The 21,538-nt window shown below is 36.2% G+C and overlaps 1 protein-coding gene across 20 annotated transcripts in view; it reads left to right on the forward strand.

Moving 5' to 3' along the window:
- The first annotated feature begins 675 nt into the window (after positions 1–675).
- Positions 676–21,538, forward strand: part of PWWP3B (PWWP domain containing 3B) — a 49,784-nt gene continuing 28,921 nt past the window's right edge. For 8 of the 20 annotated variants that reach the window (XR_012070218.1, XR_012070220.1, XR_012070217.1 and 5 more), the window contains exons 1-5: positions 676–773; positions 1,474–1,681; positions 4,257–4,442; positions 8,178–8,354; positions 10,570–10,753. The gene's annotated coding sequence lies outside the window, so the exon portion shown is untranslated. Of the gene's footprint in view, positions 774–1,468; positions 1,682–4,256; positions 4,443–5,336; positions 5,410–7,763; positions 8,355–10,569; positions 10,754–21,538 lie in introns of those variants that run through there. The other 12 variants (XM_072957777.1, XM_072957779.1, XM_072957775.1 and 9 more) reach the window with 12 other exon arrangements.

The following is a 21,538-nucleotide window of genomic DNA, read 5'->3' on the forward strand; positions in this document are numbered from 1 at the left end:
AAAGAAAACTAAAACATCAATGACAATAAAGGAGCAACCCTCAGAATAGAATCTTTTCTTTCTCAATACAAAGTTTCTCACGGTCTTCCAATTTTAAAGAACAAAGTTTATCAGTTCTCTGTTCTTAATGTTGCTATGTTTCAATGAACAATGTTTCTAATATTATGTTTCTTGATAAAGAACAGGACTGATTCCACAATTTTGCAGAAATTCTCATGAACAGAAGAACAGAAGGCTGTTTTTATAGAGTTGCAGTATTGAGAAGCCTAGGTTTTTGAAATTTTATCAGCGACCTTGAGAGAATGTGCTATCAGAAATCATATCAGATACTACAAGACCAAGCACGTAGTGTTTAATCTGGGAGAGATCAAAATGCTTTCTATGCTAAAAGGGCCTCAGGAAGAGCTGGTCGGAATTTTCTCCCACTCTGTTAGAGCTCTACAAAATTCTCTTGCCTGCTCAGTAATGTATTTTTATACATTTTTGCAGTATTACGCATTTTGAGGTTTCTTAGTGGGTACATAAAAGGTTACAATTGTCATATCTTGAAGATAATGAACAAATTGCAATAAAATAAATGGAATAGCAGATAAAAACATGTGTCACCTTTATTAAGAGGGGAAAATGAATTGCAGGATATTGCTCATTATGAGAATGAAATGGGAGTAACAGAAACCCAGATTTAAGCAAACTATCCATCTGCTTAGCTGCCTGTCCAGTCTAGAAGAAGCACAGAGAGCCTTCAAGTTGCCCTACTTGAACTTTCTTTAAAGGTAAGTAAATATCAGGAGTAGAAAAGGATATTATGAAATGTCTGCTAGTGCCATTTGCCTAATTCTCTGGTACGTTATTCCTTTCTTTCTGAATGAAATATAACTAGTTTAGGGATATTTTTGTTTATCTAATCATATGCATTGAAAAACATTTCTAAGTTTGTGGTTGATTTTTGACTTTGGCTTATTGTGATTTTATTATTGATACATTTTTTTTCAATTTCAATATAGTCAGATCTTGTTTGAGAATTTTTCCTTAGAAATGACCTAAGGAAGGAAGGATTAAGAGACCTGAATGAAAGAAGATACACATTGTGTTCCAGGTTCAGATTCAAAATTGTAAAGAACGAATTCTCCATAAAATAAAATATTGATTCACTACAATCCCAATCAAGACACTTCGCATGCTTTTTTAGTAAAGCCTGACTAACAGGTCTTAATTACCAGAGATAAAGAATAAGAGAAGGCCTGAAAAAATATGTAAGGAACATTTTAACTGCAGCTTTATTACACGAAAATGGGACTTGCTATCTCCTTTTCTTTTCTTTTTTCAGGAAATCACCCACCCTAGGGGTTTGAAAGAAAATTGAACAGACATATGTTTCCATTACACGTTAAAGTTCTTTAAAAATGAGCATTTCTTTCCTTTAACTGTATTTCGGTTTAACTTGGTGATCCTCCTCCCTCTAAACGAGGGAAGGACCTCCTGCTTTCCCCATCACAGGGAGGGGGCGGAGCATCCTCTAGAAGCTTGGAAGTGAGCCGTCCCTGGCCAGTCTTGGGGGAGGAGCCGCATTACAGACAGACTTCGGAGGCCTCCGCCGAAGGGAGAGGAGAAGAAGCTTGGAGGTAATGGCTGTCGTAAAAGCTAGTTATTTTTCGAGATTTCTGGAGACTTGGCAGTAAAGGTGAGAAAAGAAGGGACTGTTGCTTTGGAGTGGTGGGAGAGGAGTGTCGTTTTGTGAGAGTCGTTGTTTCTGTGAGGGAATTAATATCTGGATTTTGTATTCCTTCCAGCTATTTTAAAAGTCCACTCTTTAAAAGTGGGGGAGGTGATCAGATTACACCTGCGGAAAAAATACCTCATGAGGTTGCAAAAGCTAACTGTTGAATAGGGCATTTTATGTTTCAGTCAGAAAGCAGTGGTAACAGAAAAATGATGAAACAAAACTTGAGAAATTAATGTTCCTTATTTTGAAAAAAAAAGAGATTATGATAATCCCAAATGAAAAATGAAGTTATTAGTTGGGAGTGTTGACTTTTTATATTTCTTTGGTTGTTGATGGGGTTTCTAACAAATCTTACTGTCTGGGTGGAGTTTGTATAGCAATAATCTGAAGTAATATATATCACTGTGCAAGTTTAAGTACTTCTCGCAATAAGAAGTTTGGTTATCTGGCTGTTAAGAGAATGATGTATTCCTATTTGTACTGTAATATGAAAAATATCTGAAAGACCGTAAACTGAAGAATAATAAACATATTGATATAATAGAACACAACAATATATGTAGTAATAAATGATGTCTAAGGAAAAAAGAGGAAATTTTCCACTTCTTTTCCCACATTTCACTTAGCATGTAGAACCTGTGTCACCATAAAAAATAACTGAGGTAAGAATTTTTAAAACATGGGGGAAAAAAACTGCCTGCACAAAAAAATGTGTAAACATATAGAAACATGGAAAGATATTCAAATATGTTGATGAATAAATGTAATTTCAAATTGTGTATTCTAATATATACACATCAGAGTGAGGAAAGGGCATATATATACATATATATGAATACAGTATTTTAAATTAAATATATATGATGAAATTTCATATATATGATTAGGGAAAAATCAAGGGGATTAGACTCAAAAATAAGCAGTGAACAATTCAGGGGTTGGGATATGAAGCTTGTGTATTTTCTTCTTTAGGTTTTATGTACCTTTATGGTTTTTTTGAAACACATAGTGGAGCTGAAAGAGAAAAATCCATTTTGTTACAGACATAGATACCCACACACACTCCATTGTTTTTAGCTAAAAGTGGATTTTTCTGTGGATCTGAGAAGGCTGGTTATCTGGTTGCTTATGCTCTTCTTGCAGTTCAAATGTTTAGACTGTTATCCAGACTTTGGTTCAAGCCAAAGATATTTATTTGTATTTTTATATAATCTCGAGAAAGAATTCAAGAAATGTTTAAAATATTGTGAAATAGTCATGTAGGCTCTTACATGCATAATTTTGAATACTATGCAGCTGTAAAAAGAATAAGCTAATGCAGTGAACTAAATGCAAAAATAAGAAAGGATGTGGGAAGTATACTCTAAAAATAAGCAAATTGCCGAATGGCCTGTAATATTAGTACAATGTACACAAGAAAAATTTGGAAATATACATGCTACTTTATTATTTGGGCATATGAGTGTAATTGGAGACAGAACAGTTCAACCTTTTATATATTACATTTCTCCATTTAAAAAATCTTATTTTGAAGAGAGTAAGCTTCAGTAATTTTCATTATGAAAAGATGAGATAAAGCTTTAGAAATACAGAATAATCTTGTAAAAGTAATTCATAAAAAGATGACGCAGAAAATATTTATTGATGTGGAAAGATGTTAAAATTTATCCTTGGTGGGGATAAAGGTCTGCTTTCAAAAAAATGCACATTTATAAATATGTATTAAAAAATCTGTAAATGTATAAAACAATCCATTACATTTTGACCATTATTCTGGGGATTTGCTTTCTTTCTTGAAATAATCAAAAAATGAAGATATACAGTATGCATGAGAGATATTATAAGAGCAAGCATTAAAATGGGGAAATATGATCCCATTTTTCTGCAACACACACACAACTCTTCAGTTGAAAATGAAAAAATGTACAAGCCTGAGAAGGCTACTGTCTGGAGGGCTGTAGTTCCCACCCTTTCTCACCAAGGACCTGAGTGTCTGCAGTTCTGGTTCTAGTCACAAGATGGCGCTTGCCAGGTATTCAAAATTTTCTTCCAGGCAACCATTTTTATTAAGTGGACAAACAAAGCAATGAAATGTATTTTCTGTTAACAGATTATGAGACAATATGTAGAGTGTGATTGCAGTTCCGGTGAAATATTACACATATATAAAATATAAAAAAGCACGAGGACTGATGTGAGAATTCACAACAGAAAGCACTTAAAAAATCTAGCCACTCAGATTTGGCCTGTAGAGAGACACAAGGCAATTGTTACTTCCATTCTTTCTTGTTTCCAAATCATACTTTTTCATGAGAGGAATGATTTTAGCATGAACCAACTAGCATAACTGTATCACAGAGAGCACTTCAAATAATAAGGACAAGAAGGAAAATAAACATGGCATCTACATCACAGGGGAGATTTCATCTCATTCCTGTGTGTCAGAATGACATGCCGGCTGAAGTTTTGGCAGCGAAGTTTCTTTACACCTTTTCCATTTAATTGGTTTGATTCCCTGTCTCCTCTTGGACAGCTTAGGTCAATATCAGAGATACACACGACCTGGGGGATCTGCATGTGATACCAGTCAAGCCCCAGAAAGGCAGCGTGACCACAAAAGTGCCGAGCAGGGAGAAGGCTCTGCTGGAAAAGCAGCTGGAGTGAGAATAAAACCAACCACATCACAGGGCCAGGCTCTCCACAATCCACGTGACACTGGGTAAGGCTCTTCCCATTTCATGAAATATTTCACATTAAACACATGTTGAAAACTTGGGGTATAATTTGTTTTGCTTCCTGCTCTGCAGCCATATAGCATTTTAAATTAAAAGCCATCTTTCATATCAAAGTCATGTTAGGTTCGGAATTTGAGATACAGTTCATTTTGCTCTGTGTTCTGCAGGCATAATGGTTTGTAATTAAAAGCCATAGCTTCTGGTTTTGAGGAAATAATATCTCATGTGTTAAAATCACTGTGAAGAAATAGTGTAAGAGACTATTCAGGTATTTACCAGAGGTTCCAGCCCATGGCCTGACTCTCCAGTCCTTGACAACTATGCTAGGTTGTCATCACCACATACTAGATAGATTAGTTACAAGGATTTCTTAAGACCTGCTTAAGGTCTCACAGCCTTCCTTAAATAGACATCTGTGTCCTCTCTTGAATGAGGTTGTTGATGCTGAACCTCGCTGTCTGTGTCCATGATTTCTTTGGTTGCTTTGGAGAGACACTAACAGCACTAACAGCATAGGAAACACTAAAGCCAGCCTTCCGTCATGACAACCCAGTGAGATTTAAAAGGCCCAAATTATCTAGGAACACAAATAACGTCTCTGCCATTTTCAAAGGCCCTCCCACACACATTCCCTATTTATAGTACAAAATAGAAATAGTAAAGGTGGGATATTGGGTTTGTGTTATCATAATTCTTCTCAGTTTTTGTTCCTTTCTCCCGAAAGATGTCCAGGTCTCTGACCTCCTCTGTCTGAAATGCACTACTTATTCTTCTGAATTTGTATCTTGTCTCCAGTTTCATTGTCCGTGTTCTTTCTGCTTAGCAGAGTAAACTTATCTGTTCCCTCTTCTTTTTTGCCATGTTTTAATCTAATCCAGCTGTCACCTATTGAAAACACTTTATTCAAGCTACTTTGTATAGTCTCAGAAGGATAAGAAGAGGCTACAGCAGGTAAGAGCCATTTACTAGCCCTAACACAACAGAGTTAAGGGCCCTTCAAATACACTGCTTTTCTAGAAAACCAGGCAGCTAGAACCACACAGTGTCCCAGGGAGTTTTCCAGCACATTGCGTATCTATTGATTGATTTCTTGTCTATATCCAGGTGCACTAACTGAACATGTGCAAATTCAGTTTCTCTGTGATTAAATTAGGACTTCTTTCCCCTCTTTTCCCATCCTTCCTGTCTCCTCTGTTTCTCACTACACACTTAGGCAGGTACCAAAATCTTTTTTTTAAATTATTGTACCTTCAAATGTGGTTTAATATTTAATATTTAGACAACCTAGGTTAATGTCAGAGATGCATGTGAGTCATGTATGTTTCTTACCTGTGCTATCAAGTAGGGGACATGACAAGTTAGCATAGTTGTCAGGGATTTCAAAATGTTCTCTCCACTGAGCTAATAAAGGTCTCAAACCTACAACTGTCTGCCTGCCTGCCTGTTTGAACACTTCAAAAAATGTAACTGTATCATAATGCCTCTGTGGCACACTCCTGAAGGCTAGACATTGGATTCTGCCAACAGAAATCCATATTTCCTAACCAGAGAACCCCTGATATCCTTTACTCAGATTGGTTAGCGGAATAATTTTGATCCAGCTTGACCCTTCTTTCTTTAGAGCCCCTGATGCAGTTTTCTTTCCCTTTGTTTGTTAATCACAGGAAGAGCTGTGTCATACTGCAGCTCTGTTTCCCTAACCTGAATTAGTCAGAGGTGGCAGGAGACAGGAGTCGTGTTTACTTGTTCACTGTGATGATGGATGGATCTGTGAGGGCCTTACCAACTTTACCTGCATTTTGTAACGTTTTTCTTTTTAAAACATGTAACATTATCTTAAGAGAACTAACCCTCAAAGTGATCCATTAGCAGTATGTAGGTTTTACCCCTTCCTGGGAAACAATCCCCCTAGATTAAAGGCAATTTAAATCTAAATTTAAATCTTAATTTCTTGAATATTTTGTGAACAAAAAAAAAGCTCAATGAAAGAGGATATTGAATTTGAAGTTGCAAATAACAAAACACAAGAACGGGGAGCTACCAACAGTAAATGAGGATGAAGTGGAATAGGCATTTCTCTGCGTAACAGGTGGTTTTCAGTCCCTGTCCAGGAATAACCATATCTGAAAGGAAAGTTACTACCAGGACCTGCAACACAAAACAGACATGTCTTAACTACTCAATGGCCAAGTGAAAGTATACGGTCAGTGCAAAAGCATAGTACAGAAGCATATGTTGTAATTGGTGTAAGAATGTAGTTGTATGTAAAAGATGGAGACATCATAGCTAAGTATGGTAATAATTGAAGGCTGTTGTAGTTCACTGGTGGGTCCACCAGCAGGGACGTAAGATTAAACAACACTCACTCAGAGGTTACATTCACTAATTCCCCCACAATCTGAAGGTGGATGACATCATCCTTGGTTATGCCCAAGAAACAGGATTCGAAGCCCAGAAGGCACTGAGTACTGGTGGAGAGAGAACACGTCTTTCTATTTGGGAATCAGATAAGACCTTGGCTTTGATTTTGTTTTGCCCCCTTCCCAGCTTTGTGACCTTGCACGTGAGCAAGAGTGCCCATTTCCTCACTCTCTTGCCAACTGTCTGTTGTATCATTTGGAGGGGGGGGCACTTCATTACACATCAAATTAGGTAGAAAAGTGAAATTCATTGCTGTTCATATTTGCATCTCTTAGTTAGGGAAGGTGAGTCTCTTTTGTGGATTGTTTAGTTTTAATTTTTATTTCTAATGTTTGGGTTTTGAGGAGCCCCCATGAATAGCACCTCTCTTTCCTCACTGAACAAATTGAACAAATTGATGTAAAATAAATGAAGCTGCAGATAGAAGCCTAAATGTCAGCTTTCGTACAAGGTGAAGGTAAGTTTCAGGGCACTGATTATTGTCAGAGTCAAGCTGGCTTTAAAACATCCAATTTAAACAATCTTACCAAACAGCCTGGAGGTTTGCAACTGTATAAAGACAGAGATACCTGTAGTTGCACTGCATGAGCTTGGGAAGTAAATATTTGGAGTGGTTAACAATTACTCCCTCAGAACACTGTGAATTGTTTATGTCCCTTACTCTCTTTTTTTTTTTTTACCTTCACTATTTTTTCTTGTCAATTTGTAAGAGCTACTTTAGAGTAGAGATACTTTTTGAATTGAAAACAGTTTGTCAAGTTTATTCTTCTGTTTTCAACTTTGCTTTATAGTGTTTTTACCAGGAATAGTTTTTTTTTTTCAATTTTAATATATTCAGATATATATCTCTTATATCTCTCTTCATTAAGGATTTTGGCCGATGTTTTAGGTTTAAAAATGACTTTACTTGAAAAAAAGTGAAACTTTCTGAAGGATGAAGCAAACTGAGTAAAAGAGAAACCTATCATGTCCCATGGTGAGAGGAATTAAAACTGTAGAGATTTAATTCTCCACAAAATAATGCATTAATTTGCTGCAGTCACAAACAAGGACAAAGTGGGTCTTTTTAGTGGACCTTGATCTACCGGGTCTTAAAATCTTTTGTAGAAGTGTTACCATAGAAGGCAAGAAAAATCTGTAAGAGATATTTTTAACTGAGTCTTTATTATATGATAAAGGAATATGCTATTTCTTTTCAGAATATCACCTACCCCTGTGTTTTGAATGGAAATTAAAGAGACACATGTTGCCATTTCTCTTTCGAATCCTTTTAAAAATGAACGTTTTTCCCCTTTAAGTGAATTTCAGTTAACTTGGCGATTCTCCTCCCTCTAATTGAGGGAAAGGCCCCCTGCTTTCCCCATCACAGGGAGGGGGCGGAGCATCCTCTGAGAAGCTTGGGAGTGAGCTGTGCCAGGCCAGTCTTGGGGGAGGAGCTGCATTTCACGAGGCTGCAGCTGACAAGAAGCTTCAAGGTAATGGCTGTCTTAAAGCTAGTTTTTTTCTGGGAATTTCTTCGGGCTTTGGTATAACGGTGAAAAAAAATTGATTGTTGCCTGGGAGAAGTGGGAATGAAATATAGTTTGGGGGAAATTGTTATTACTGTGACACAATCAATCCCCTGAAAATTTAGTTTCTCCCGATATTTTCTGAAGTCCACAGTGTGGGAATGGGTGATCAGATTACAGCATCTAAATTAAGACTTCAGTAAGGCACGCTGTTAGTCTTAATTTCTTACATGGCATCCCATATTTCTGTCTTCATTACAGAATCTATTATCTTTTGATTTAAACATTTATTATTCTACAGAAAAAAAATAACTAGTAGAAAAATGTAACCATAAAAAGTGCTTGACACATACAAACACAAATATAAATGTACGATGATCATGGAAGGGATTCAGATATGCTGTTGAATGATAACACTTGTGAAAAAACATGTACATTTTCCTTCCAGAGGTAACTAGACTCCCATGTTAATACTATCTCTGTAGTGTTCAGATTACTGAGGATTTCAAAGTATATTTTTAACCAGTTTCAGCATTTTTAGAATTGCTTTATTCCATGATCATTTTTTTTAATTAGTAGAGCAAAATGAAGCTGAAACAAATTTGTACTCATTTGGTTTCAGATGCATAAGCATTCATAGACACACACGGACACGCAGACATACCCCTGCTCCCAGTCTTTTGCCGATAGTGGAAATTTTCCTGGACCTGATCAACAGCGTAGCCTGGTTGCTGTGCTGTGGCTACAGCCCTATGTTTGTTCTCCTTGTAACTCATTCTGTCAGACCACAGGTACGGCTGTGGGCAGCAATAACCATTTTATTCTATCTTTTAAGTTCAAGAGTGAGACAGACAGAGGATCTGGTTTATTTCTATTAGCAGTTTCAGAAATATTGTGTGATGTGGTGCATCCTTACATTTACAATTGAATGTTACATAGCTGACAAATGGAAGTATGAGCATGTAGTGATTTGAAAAGATGTCTGAGAAGTAGTAGTAGGTGAAAAAGGCAAATTGCAGAATGACAAGTACCATGTTATGTCATTTAAAGATAAAGGACTGTGTTAATACGATATGTATAACAACATCAGAAAAAATATAAGGCTCCCTGGTATCATTTGTATAGTTTGAGAGACAAGATACTCTTTACTATCTCTATTTAAAAGTAATTCTTAATACATAGTTAATCATTTTTAACAATATCACAAATAAGTTTGAAGTAAAATGTAAATTAGGGGGGAAAATTACAGTTGAAGTGATTCAAACAAAAGCACGTTGAAAATACTGATAATGGAAAAAGTTTCAAACTGCTTGAGCACAGTAAAAAGCTGTTTTGAAATTATATGTATTCATGTATATATGTAAACAAAAAATATTGAAAGATATTCATGAAACAATAATATGTTTTCCCAGAATTATACTTTCTTTTTAAGTCTTTCTTATCTATTCAATTCTCAGCAAGCATGCAATTTTTTTTATCAGGCCCTTAGAAATAAAGACATTAGCATTCCATTTTTTGTGTGATGCATAACAAAACTTTAAATTTGAGTATGGTATATTCTAGAAGCCTGAGAAAACTGCTGGCTTGCCGGGATGTTAGTTCCCACCCTTCTCCCATAAAAAGGATCTGGTAGTAACAGGATGCAGCTCTGGTACCTGTCAGAAGATGGCGCTTGCCAGATTTTCCAGATTTTCTCCAGGCAACTATTTTTATGAAGTGAGCAAACAATGCCATGAACCGTAGTTTGTTTTAGCAGACTATGAGACAGCATGTAGAGTGTGATTGCAGTTCCGGTGAAAAAATTGTATGTGTCTAGAAGAAAAAGCCCCACACGAGGACTGATGTGAGAATTCACAACAGAAAGCACTTAAAAAATCTAGCCACTCAGATTTGGCCTGTAGAGAGACACAAGGCAGTTGTTACTTCCATTCTTTCTTGTTTCCAAATCATACTTTTTCATGAGAGGAATGATTTTAGCATGAACCAACTAGCATAACTGTATCACAGAGAGCACTTCAAATAATAAGGACAAGAAGGAAAATAAACATGGCATCTACATCACAGGGGAGATTTCATCTCATTCCTGTGTGTCAGAATGACATGCCGGCTGAAGTTTTGGCAGCGAAGTTTCTTTACACCTTTTCCATTTAATTGGTTTGATTCCCTGTCTCCTCTTGGACAGCTTAGGTCAATATCAGAGATACACACGACCTGGGGGATCTGCATGTGATACCAGTCAAGCCCCAGAAAGGCAGCGTGACCACAAAAGTGCCGAGCAGGGAGAAGGCTCTGCTGGAAAAGCAGCTGGAGTGAGAATAAAACCAACCACATCACGGAGCCAGACTCCACAATCCACGTGACACTGGGTAAGGCTCTTTCCATTTCATGTTAAAATATGGTTAAGCTGAGAATATGAAGTGCCATTTACTTTGATTCTGGCTCAGTGACCATAACTTTTTAAACGAAAAACCTCAGATTCTAGTTAGGAAAGAATTAAATGTGTTAAACTCCTATGAAGAAATTATACAAATGAGTATGATGATGTCTATGTATGGAAGACTTGCAGATTCCAGCCAACTGCCTAACTCTCAATAAATACTTGAAAACTACCCTATCCAGTAAGTAGCCATGACAGCCATTCAAGATACGTGACTCCTAAGCTCATCCTCTTAATGAGGTCATTGTGTTTTTGTCTAAGTACAAGAGACACAAACCCCAGTATCTGTGTCTGGCTGCCTTGTGTAGATAAGGCAGCACTGGAAGCTTTAAAAAGTTAAAAGATTACCCTAGAGTAAACCTCAGAAGGCCCCAAAGTACCAAAATAACCAGTAACAGAAATGATGTCCCTGATGCATTCCTCAGCACTCCCCTTCCCCAGTCTCCCACCGCACACACACTCATTCATTCCTTATGTTTCATCGCTATAATAAGGCCTACATACTGAAGCATTATAAAACTACTTCTCTTTTCTTGAACTTTTAAATATTTTCCCCAACCACAATATGTTTCTTTGGTGCCCAATATTTATTTATCTTTTTGTCTGTCTTCTCCATTTTTATTGGCTACCTTCCTTCTCCTTTGACAGAAGAAGTCTCTTTGTTTATTCTCTCTTCTCTTTGCCTTTTCTTTAAGTGAGCATTGCCCATTCAAAATTATTTATTCAAGCTCCCTTGCAAGTTTTTAGGATGGTACATCTAAGAACAGAAGGAGGAAACTACTTAGTGGCCCTAAGGCAGTAGAGGCCTCTAAAATCACTGTTTTTGTGGTTAACCAGACAGTCCTACGCAGATCAATGACCTAAGGATTTTTCTACATGATTCAGAGTTCACTGATTGATTTCTAGTCTATTTCAGATGTACCAATCAATCACATCACATTCAGATCTTCAGTGGTTCATTTGGACATCTTTTCTTCTTTTCTCCTGCATTGTTACGTTCATATCTGCTTGCTACACACTTAGACTGTTACTGAGCTTTTAAAAATTATTTTATCCTTGTAATACATTTTGATATCCAGTGGTAACAGTGGTCCCTTTAGTGAGCTAGTAGAAGTTAGAACTCGGTCCCAAACCCATGTCTGAATATGTCTATTTGAGAACTTCTAACACATAACAACCTTCCCATAATGCTTGTCTGAGAAACTCTGAAGTTTAGACAGTATATATTTAACAGTCTCTCTCGTATCTCCTCACTAAAGAACTGGTAAGTACCTTTATTCAGAGTGATGACAGGAATAGTTTTGGTCCAGCTTGGATCTTTCTTTTCCTATGGGTGTCTAGAGGATGGCGGGGGTGGAGATGGAGTGGGGGTGAGGAACACAATGAGAAGGAGATTCCTTTTATCTTTAAATCCCCCAAGGCAGATCCAATGAAGCTCTTTCACTTTGCTTGTTAATCCTGTGATGAACACTACAGCTTAGTCTCTCTACTTCAACACTCAGAGCGTAATAAAGCTTTATTTGATATGTGCTGGGATGATGACATTGTGAGGTCCTCATCACTCTGTCTTTCACTTTCTTTTTTTTTGTATGTTTCCCATTGCATCATCCTGACTCTTGAATTCCCGTGGGCTCTGTGTATGTTTTAGCATTACCTAGGAAATACAGAATCTCCAAACAGGACAGGTTCATCTTATGACTTCTAGGTCACTGGTTGGTATTTTTTTTTCTTTTTTCCCTACATTATGTGTGTTCATATACATTAGACCAGAGAGTATTGTGTCCCTTTGGCCCTGTCAGTGATTCACTATCTGGCTTGCCCTTTTCTTACCTGGAATGCTCATCCTTAGTAAGTTTTCTTCTGATATTCTTCCTCTTCAGGTGGGCTGACATTCTATCAGCGAACATTAATAATAAGATTTTGACTTTATTTACAGTTTCAGCTGTTTGTGCCTGTGCCTTAGGAGTCATTGAAATTTTGAATATCCATTAAGAATCTAAGATTTCTTGTTTTACCTATGCTCATGGCTCCCTCGTGGTCTTTGGGAGTATTCTAAATGGATCGTTTCTTTTATATGGACCTTATACACTAAAAATGTTGATATTTATTTATTCAATAACCACTCTGTCTCTCATATGTTAATTGGCTTCTACTTTCTCACTGGGAGCGTATTCTTAACCAGAACTGTCTCCAGATTATAGGCCATTGGCTTCTGCTCCTTCCTTTCCTTCCCCTCATATGGCTGACTGGCACTTGAGAGCTTTGGTGCAGTTAAAGGCTCTCCCAGTGAGGATGCATTTCACAAGCTAGGTGATGCTGATGTCCTCTGGATTCTTGACATTTGTCCCACGTTAACTGACTTTTCAACAAAAGAGATATTTAGTGGAAATATGAATTTATACAAAGAGTTACATAACCACATCTAAAGTCAGGTCTTAGGTGCCCCCCTACATTTTTAAAGCAAATTCAGTAATAAAAGTTATTAAAAACTAGTTAGACTAAACAAATTGAATATCTAATATATTCATTCTACATTCCAGAGGATATTTTTACACATACCTTGTGGTACTCACAACCTCCTTTGGCAATCAGTGACCCAAGGGACAAACAGAATTCCTGTATGTAGCCCCATTACTCTCACTGTAAAATCTAAACTTCTTATATGTGTTGTATTCTGATTGGATTTTAAGATGCAGGTTTATTAAGGTATAATTTACATAGAGCTAAATTCACTCTTTTAGGTATATAGTTTGATGAGTTTTGACAAACATATACAGTCATGTAATAACCAATACAGTCAGGCTATAGAATATTTCCACAACTCCAAAATGTTCCTTTCTCCCTCACTGAAGTTAGCACTCTCTCTCTACACCAGTTCCTGGCATAGGGACATGCCTATTGTTTCTGTCCCTATAGTTTTTCATTTTCCAGAATGTCATATAAATGGAATCATACAGTATGTGACCTTTTGCATCTGGCTTCTTTCACTTATCATAACGTTTCTGATATTTACCCGTGTTGTTGCATGTATCAGTAGTTCATTCCTTGTTACAGCTTACAGGTATTCTATTATTCTACAATTTATGTCTCCATTCACCAGTAGATTTGTCATATTTGCTGATTGTGATTAAAATTGTTATAAACAGTCCAGAACAGATCATTGTACATAAGTTTTATTTCTCTTGGGTAAATACCCAAAGAATGAGATTTCTGGATTTTTGATAAGTTTATGTCTAACTATATCAGAAACTGCCAAAGTGTTTTCTAAAGTAGCTGTGGAATTTATATTTCCACCAGCAATGTATAAGGCCCTGTAGCTGTGCATCATTGCCAGTCATTGATACTGTCGGCTTTTTTTTCTCTTTTTAATATTAGCTGTTCTTATAAAGGTGTTAGTGGTAGTTTAACTCACATATCCTTAATTACTAATGATATGGATTATCTTTTAATATGTTTGTTTGACATTCATATATCTTTTTTGATGAGAATCTATTGAAATTGCTTGTCCATTTTCAAAATTGAGTTGTTAATCTTATTATTGAATTATAGAGTTCTTTATATATTCTGGATACAAGTTGTTTGTTTGTTTTTATCAGATAAGTGATTTCTAAATATATTCTCCCACTCTGTGGATTTCCACTTTATTTTTTGAAGAGCAGAAGTTTTCAGGTCAATTTTATCAAATGTTTTATGGTCCATGCTTTTTGCATTCTAATAAATCTTTATCTAAATGAAGGTCTCAAAGATTTTCTACTTTGTTTTCTTCTACATGTTTCATAATTTTTGCTTTTATACTTAGGTCAGTAATTCATTTTGAGTTAATTTTTATATATGATCTTATCTATGGGTTCAAGGTAAATATTTTGCATATGATGTCAAATTTTTCCAGCACTATTTGTTGAAGAGACCATCATTTCTCCATTTAATTACCATTGTCAGAAATCTGTAGACTGTATATGCTGATTTGTTCATGTTTTATTTATCTATATGTCTATCCTATGTCAATAATACAGTGTTTTCATTACGGTAGTCTTGAAATGAGGTAGTGTGACTCTTGCAACTTTGTATTTCCTTCTCAAAATTGTTCTGGCTATTCTAGTTCCTTTGCTTTTCCATATGCATTTTAGAAATACCTTCTCAATTTCTACAGAAATCCTACTGGAATTTTGATAGAAATTCCATCAAATCTATAGATATGTTTGGAGAGAAGTTACATCCTAAAACTAGTTCATCTTTCACTCAATGAACATAATATATTTCTCCATTTATTCGGGTCTTCTTTAATTTCTCTCATCAATGTGTTGAAGTTTTCAGCATACAAATCATGCACATATTTGCTAGGTTTATTCTAATTTAGTGTTTTCTGGGGGTTGATGATATTATAAATGGTGCTTTCTTAAACTTTAACTTCCAATTTTTATTGTATCAAAATAAATTATATTGATCTTACATCTGGTGATAATAATAAACTTACGTATTAGATCTAGTAGCTTTTTTTTTTCTTTTGGTAAATTCAGTAGGATTTTCTGCATAGATCATCATGTTGCATGCAGTTAAACAGTTTTATTTCTTCCATTCCAATTTGTATCCCCTTTGTTTTTCAGATATTATTTATTGGCTAGGGTCTCTAACATAATGTTGAACAGAAGTAGTGAAAGCAGACATCCTTGCCTTGTTCCTGATTTTAGAGGAAAAACATTCTGTGTTTCATCATTAATTATGATGTTTACACTAGGTTTTTTTTTGTAAATGCTCTTGATCAGTTTGAGGGAGATCCCTTTAATTGCTAGTTTGCTCAACATTTTTATCATGAATGTCTGTGGAATTAAGTCACATGCTTTTTTTGCATCAATTGAGATGATATTTTTCCTCTTTATTCAGTCTGTTGATATGGTGAATTATGTTGATTGATTTGCAAATGTATAACCATCCCTCTATTTCCAGGATAAACACCATTTGATCATAATATATTATCCTTTTCTATACCATTAAAATTCTTCTGTATAATTTTCTATGTAATTCTATATAATTTCTGTATCTGTATCATTAGATCCATGTCTTTGTTTATGAGACACATTGATCTTTAGTTTTCTTTATTTGTTCTGTTTCTTCCCAGTGTGAGGTTAATGCTGGTATCATAAAATAAGTTGGAGATTGTGTCATCCTTTTCTCTCTTCATTACCATCTGGCTTGTATAACATATGTATTTTGCTTAGAGTGCAGCCTGAGCGCCAGAGGATTTTTCTCAATGATCTTTCTCCAGCCTAAATTTTCAGCAGTCCCTTCACACCTGTGCCACTGGTTGAAGGTGGGAGGGTGTCTCTCTTCACACTCTTGCCTGTTTTGCAGCAGTGGGCTCCTGTTATTATTAGGTGCTAGGCTTATGGTGAGGCAGGGAGTGTTTCCTGTTGTTCTGTACAGCCTCAGCCTTACAGAGGCCCTGTGTACCTAGACCTTGAGGGCTGTGCTTTCTCAGCATCCTTTCCCCTCCAAATGGCAGCTAAACTCTGATTTGTATCTGGTGTTGCTCTTTTGTGGGAAATACATTCTTGCCCCTTGCTTAGGAGTAGCTCACTACTGCTTTTTATTCATGTAGGATCCTTGGCTTAAGGGTTTCGTGTCTTTGTCTTGGGGACGGGAGGGTTTCCTATCTCCCCTCCCCAGGAAGATAGCTATGGCTTCTGCCCCTCAACCAGAAGTGAGGGATTTTCACCTGGGTCCAAGAGGAGATGGTTTGTGCTTCTCCCCTAGTGGCTTAAGGCTTTTGCTTGCCATGATAGAAGGGTTTGGTTGGATAAGCGTGTGGGGCTACATGTCTGTCCGCCAGCAACAGCTGATTGCCTCCTGCATACCTGAACCACTGGCGTGGGCTCATTTTAGTTTTCTGCGTTGTCCCCAGTCATGTTTGTGTGCTTCTGGTCAAGGACTGTGAAAAATAATTTGGCAGTGAGTGTGTAAGTGTCTTGGGTGCCACATATTCCAAACTGTTGACACACTAGCCCATTAAGAGTGTAGGAATTTAAGAATTCATTACAAGTTCAGCTGATTTCTCTTTACCTGCCTGCATGACAGCAGACTTCTGTCTCCATGCTCTGCCAGAGGGGCTCATTGCCCTTCGGAATTCAGTTTACCTCAGTTCTGTGATGAGCTCAAGGAATGTTATGGTTTTGTTGATTATCTAGATTTTTATCATTGTTAAGTTATGGGTGACATTCTCCTATGGCTTTTTATATCCTAAGTCAAAATGAAACTGATGCTTTCTAATAATATGTGTATGAGTGTTATTTTTGTTTTCTTTGTTATTAAGTCTGCTTTAGGAAGAAGCAGGTTTCTAAAGCATATTATAAGTGTTGATTTTTATATAATGGCTATTAAATTTTTCCATTTAAATTTTTATTTTTTAATTATTATACAGTCAGAACATACTTTAAAGTTTCATATGTAATACATGACTTTTTGGTATACACATCTTTGGATTTTACACATGGATAGATTCATATAATATATATATAATATTCTATTATATATATAATATATATTATATACAATCACTACCAAAGTCAGAATCCAGCAGAGTTCCATCACCCCCTCAACTTCCTGTGCAACCCCTGTATGGTCACACACCCCCCATCTGGAACCCCTGGCAGCCGCTGATCATTCAGTGTACTTTTCTCTTTTTGAAAATGTCATATAAATGGAATCATGCTGTATTGTGGTGGACACACCCTAGGTGTCCACTTGTGTAATTCACTCCCCTGAAGTGCGGACAGAACCTGTGACTTGCTTCCAATCAATAGAATTTGGCAAAAGTGATGGGATGTCACTCACTGCCATAACTACATTATGCTGTATGAGACTAATTTATGTTAAATTAGATGCAGAACCAGATAAAGAATTCTCCTTTAAGTTCCAGTGGCTCCCAGGACATAACTATTTCAGAGTCATTAATTATTTCACCCATTCATCCAGCCCACATTTGTAGAGCATTTTTGATTTGCGATGAGGTAGGTTCAGTGTATCTTATTGCTTAGAAGCACGGACTCTGGAGTCAGAGTACCTGGACTCAAATCCCATATGGCCAGTATTCTCTAGATATCTTTGTAAAAGTTAATTAACCTCTCTAATACCTCATCTACAAAACGAGAATACACAGAATATCCACCTAACAGGATTTTGTGAGAATCAAGGGAAATGGTGCATACAGAGCACTTGGCAGACTGCCAAGGTAAGGAAACATTTTTTGGTTTCTATCATCTTTGTCATTGTTATTAATAATATTACTCTTGTTATGCAAAATGCGTTGGTTATGGGACTCTCCTACACTAAATAGCCATCTGATTATTAAATGAGATAATAAGTCAAGTGCTGGGAACAGTGCCTGGCATATAGAAGACTTTTATAGGTATTAGATATTATTATATCTATAATTATTATCTGTCTTCATTATGATGATAGTAGTAGTAGCATTAATTATGATAGGTTATCATTCTTGTCCCTCTCCTTCTACAAAACAATGAAATATAAAATATTGTCCAAGGAATTTATCTTTTCCTTTGCATTTTGTTTGGAAAATGATGAGGTGGTGTAGCACTTCCTGAGTAATGTGCAATATAGAAAATTCACAACCTTGGAACTAACAGAGCATTGTAAATCAAGTATACTTCAATTTAAAAAAAAGAAAATAGACAAAATAAACACAGGGAAGCATAGTTTTAATATAATGACTATGCTTTATGTGCATTTGTTTTTTCCAAACATGTGAAATGAGAAGACAGAATGAGAAATATTATATTATAAAATATATAATTGAATCTATCTCTTCATTTTAATAAAGCCATTTTTACACTGGCCTGATAATCTTCTTTAAATTATATAGTAATACTTTGAAAGCTTTGACAAGATTAATTGTGTAATAAGAATGATATTATTTTTGTTGGTGATTTTAAGATCAGCTGTTTTTTTCTACTGCTAGAAAGAGAGTGGGAAACACAGTGACTTAGGTAATCTAGAAGTTTGTTATTCCACTAAGTTGAAGTAATTGGAATGAGGTTTTCCCTTATTCAGGGATTCAGGATCTTTTATCCCTAGTGAGTTGCATCCTTTTTCTAAGTCACTTCTTGGTCCAGAATGGCTGTACGAATTCTGTCATGGTCAGATTCTTGGGGGTTGGATTAGGGAGAGCAAGAGGGAAAATGGGGGAAAAAAGCCCAAGAGGGCTGCTTATCCCCTCTGGAGGCACCTTTTCTGGAATCTTCACAACTATTTCTGATTGCATTCTTTGGCAAAACCTCCGTCACATGGCCATGGCTCATAGCAGGGGAGTCTGGGGAAAGAAATATTTTAAGAGTTTACACTGCCACCCTGAATACAACTAGGGTGAGCAAGTAGAAATTTCTGCCCCAGTCATTATAAATATGATACATGGCTGTAAAAAAAAAAGCATTAGGTAAATAACAGACGTCTATAAAAGATCAAAAGGGAAAACTTCTGTGGCAGAGAGAATGCTGTGTTCCCCAGATTCTGTTTCATTTTTCTCCTGGGTCACGGGAAGACTACCTTCCCCAGCCCCCCAGCCTCAGTTTAGTGAGTTAACTGTGACCAGCAGTGAAGCTTGCCAGACCTGGCTCCTAAAACTTTCCACAGGATTCTCCAGTGACCTTTTTCATTAAATTGCTAGTCAGTTGCAAAGACTTTGGAGGACTTTCAGGCCAAAGAAGATGGTAGAGCTGTAGGATGGAAGACGTTTGAATCTCTTAATGACTGCTTAGAATCCTCTCTCTTTCTGGCCACTTGATGACCTCCATTGAATTTTGACATCAGCATTATAAACTCTTTTGGGGCTGAGCCCCTGAGATTTAGGGGTTGTTTTTAGCAGAAAACATTACATACTTTAATTGTTAGAGCCCTCAATAATGTACTAGCTTAGAGATTGCATTCATAAATTTAGTAGTATGTATTCTTCCAATATTAGTGCTTACATAAAGGTGGAGTTTAAAATGTGTATATATGGTTTATTTTATATATAAATAAATTTATGTACAAATTAAAATATTTAAAAATAAAATATATATAAATCTATATATTTTATGTATTGCCAATTATATAATACAAAGGCCAAATAAAACACTTCAGTTCCAAATATCTTCATTCCCAAAATTATCACAATGAGCTATCACCTCACACCTGTGAGAATGGCTATCATCAAAAAGAGCACAAATAACAAATGTTGGTGAAGATGTGGAGAAAAGGGAACCCTTGTACACTGTTGGTGGGAATGTAAATTGGTGCAACCACTATGGGGGACAGTATGGAGGTTTCTTAAAAAACTAAAACTGGACTTAGCATATGATCGAGCAATCCCACTCCTGGGCATATATCCAGAGGGAATTTTAATTCAAAAAGATATATGCACCCCAGTGTTCATAGCTGCACTATTTATAGTCACTAAGACATGGAAACAACCTAAGTGTCCATCAACAGATGACTGGATAAAGAAATTGTGGTATATTTGTACAATGGAATACTACTCAGCCACAAAAAAGAATGAAATAATGCCATTTGCAGCAACATGGATGGACCTGGAGATTGTCATTCTAAGTAAAGTAACCCAGAAAGAGAACAAAAAATATCATATGATACCACTTACATGTGGAATCTAAAAAAAGACAAATGAACTTATTTACAAAACAGAAGGAGACTCACAGATATAGAAAACAAACTACAGTTACCAAGGGGGAGGGGGAGGGGGGTGGGAAAGGACAAATTGAGAGTTTAAGATTTGCAGATGCTAAGTATATAAAATAGATAAACAGTAAGTTTATACTGTATAGCACAGGAAACTATATTCAATATCTTGTAGTAACATAATGAAAAAACATGAAAACAAATATATGTATATGTATGACTGAACTATTATGCTATACATCAGAAATTGACACAAAATTGTAAACTGACTATGTTTCATTTAAAAAAATGTGTGTGTGTATGCAATGGAATAGTAGTCAGTTATAAAAAAGAATGAAATTAATGAAATGTCGCCATTTGCAGCAACATGGATGAAGTTGGAGGGCATTATGCCTAGTTAAAAAAGTCAGAGAAAGACAAATACTGTATGATATCAGTTATATGTGGAATCTAAAAAATACAACAAACTAGTGAATGTAACAAAAAGGAGACACATGGATATAGAGAACAAATTAGTGGTTACCAGTGGGGAGAAGGAAGGGGGAGGAGCAAAAAGGGATAGGGGATTAAGAGGTACAAACTACCAGTTACAAAATAAGCTACAAGGATATACTGTATAACATGGGAAATAGAGCCAATATTTTATAATAACTATAAATGGAGTATAACCTTTAAAAGTTGTGAATCATATTGTACACCTGTAACAAAAAAAGAATATGTATTTTGAGTGCTAATATAAAATTGTTTCCATAGTACCTAATCAAGACTAATAAAGGTGTTTTCTAATCTTCCCCCCCAAAAAAGAATAAAGTAGAAGTTACTGGAGATACTCACCAGCCACTGAAAACTAAGGCTTTGGCTGCTTTGGTGGAGGGATGCCCAACACCATCCTAGGTTTGCGAGGACCCTAGCACTGAGGTCTTCACAACCCATAGTATCTTCATGTCTCTTTGCATCTCACGTTTTGGATTTTAAACTGAATTACACATTGGATGCTGTCAGTTCAACGAACATTTGTTGAGTATGTGTA

This window comes from Vicugna pacos, unplaced genomic scaffold (genome assembly GCF_048564905.1).
Source record: "Vicugna pacos unplaced genomic scaffold, VicPac4 scaffold_76, whole genome shotgun sequence".
In the NCBI taxonomy this organism is placed as follows: domain Eukaryota; kingdom Metazoa; phylum Chordata; class Mammalia; order Artiodactyla; family Camelidae; genus Vicugna; species Vicugna pacos.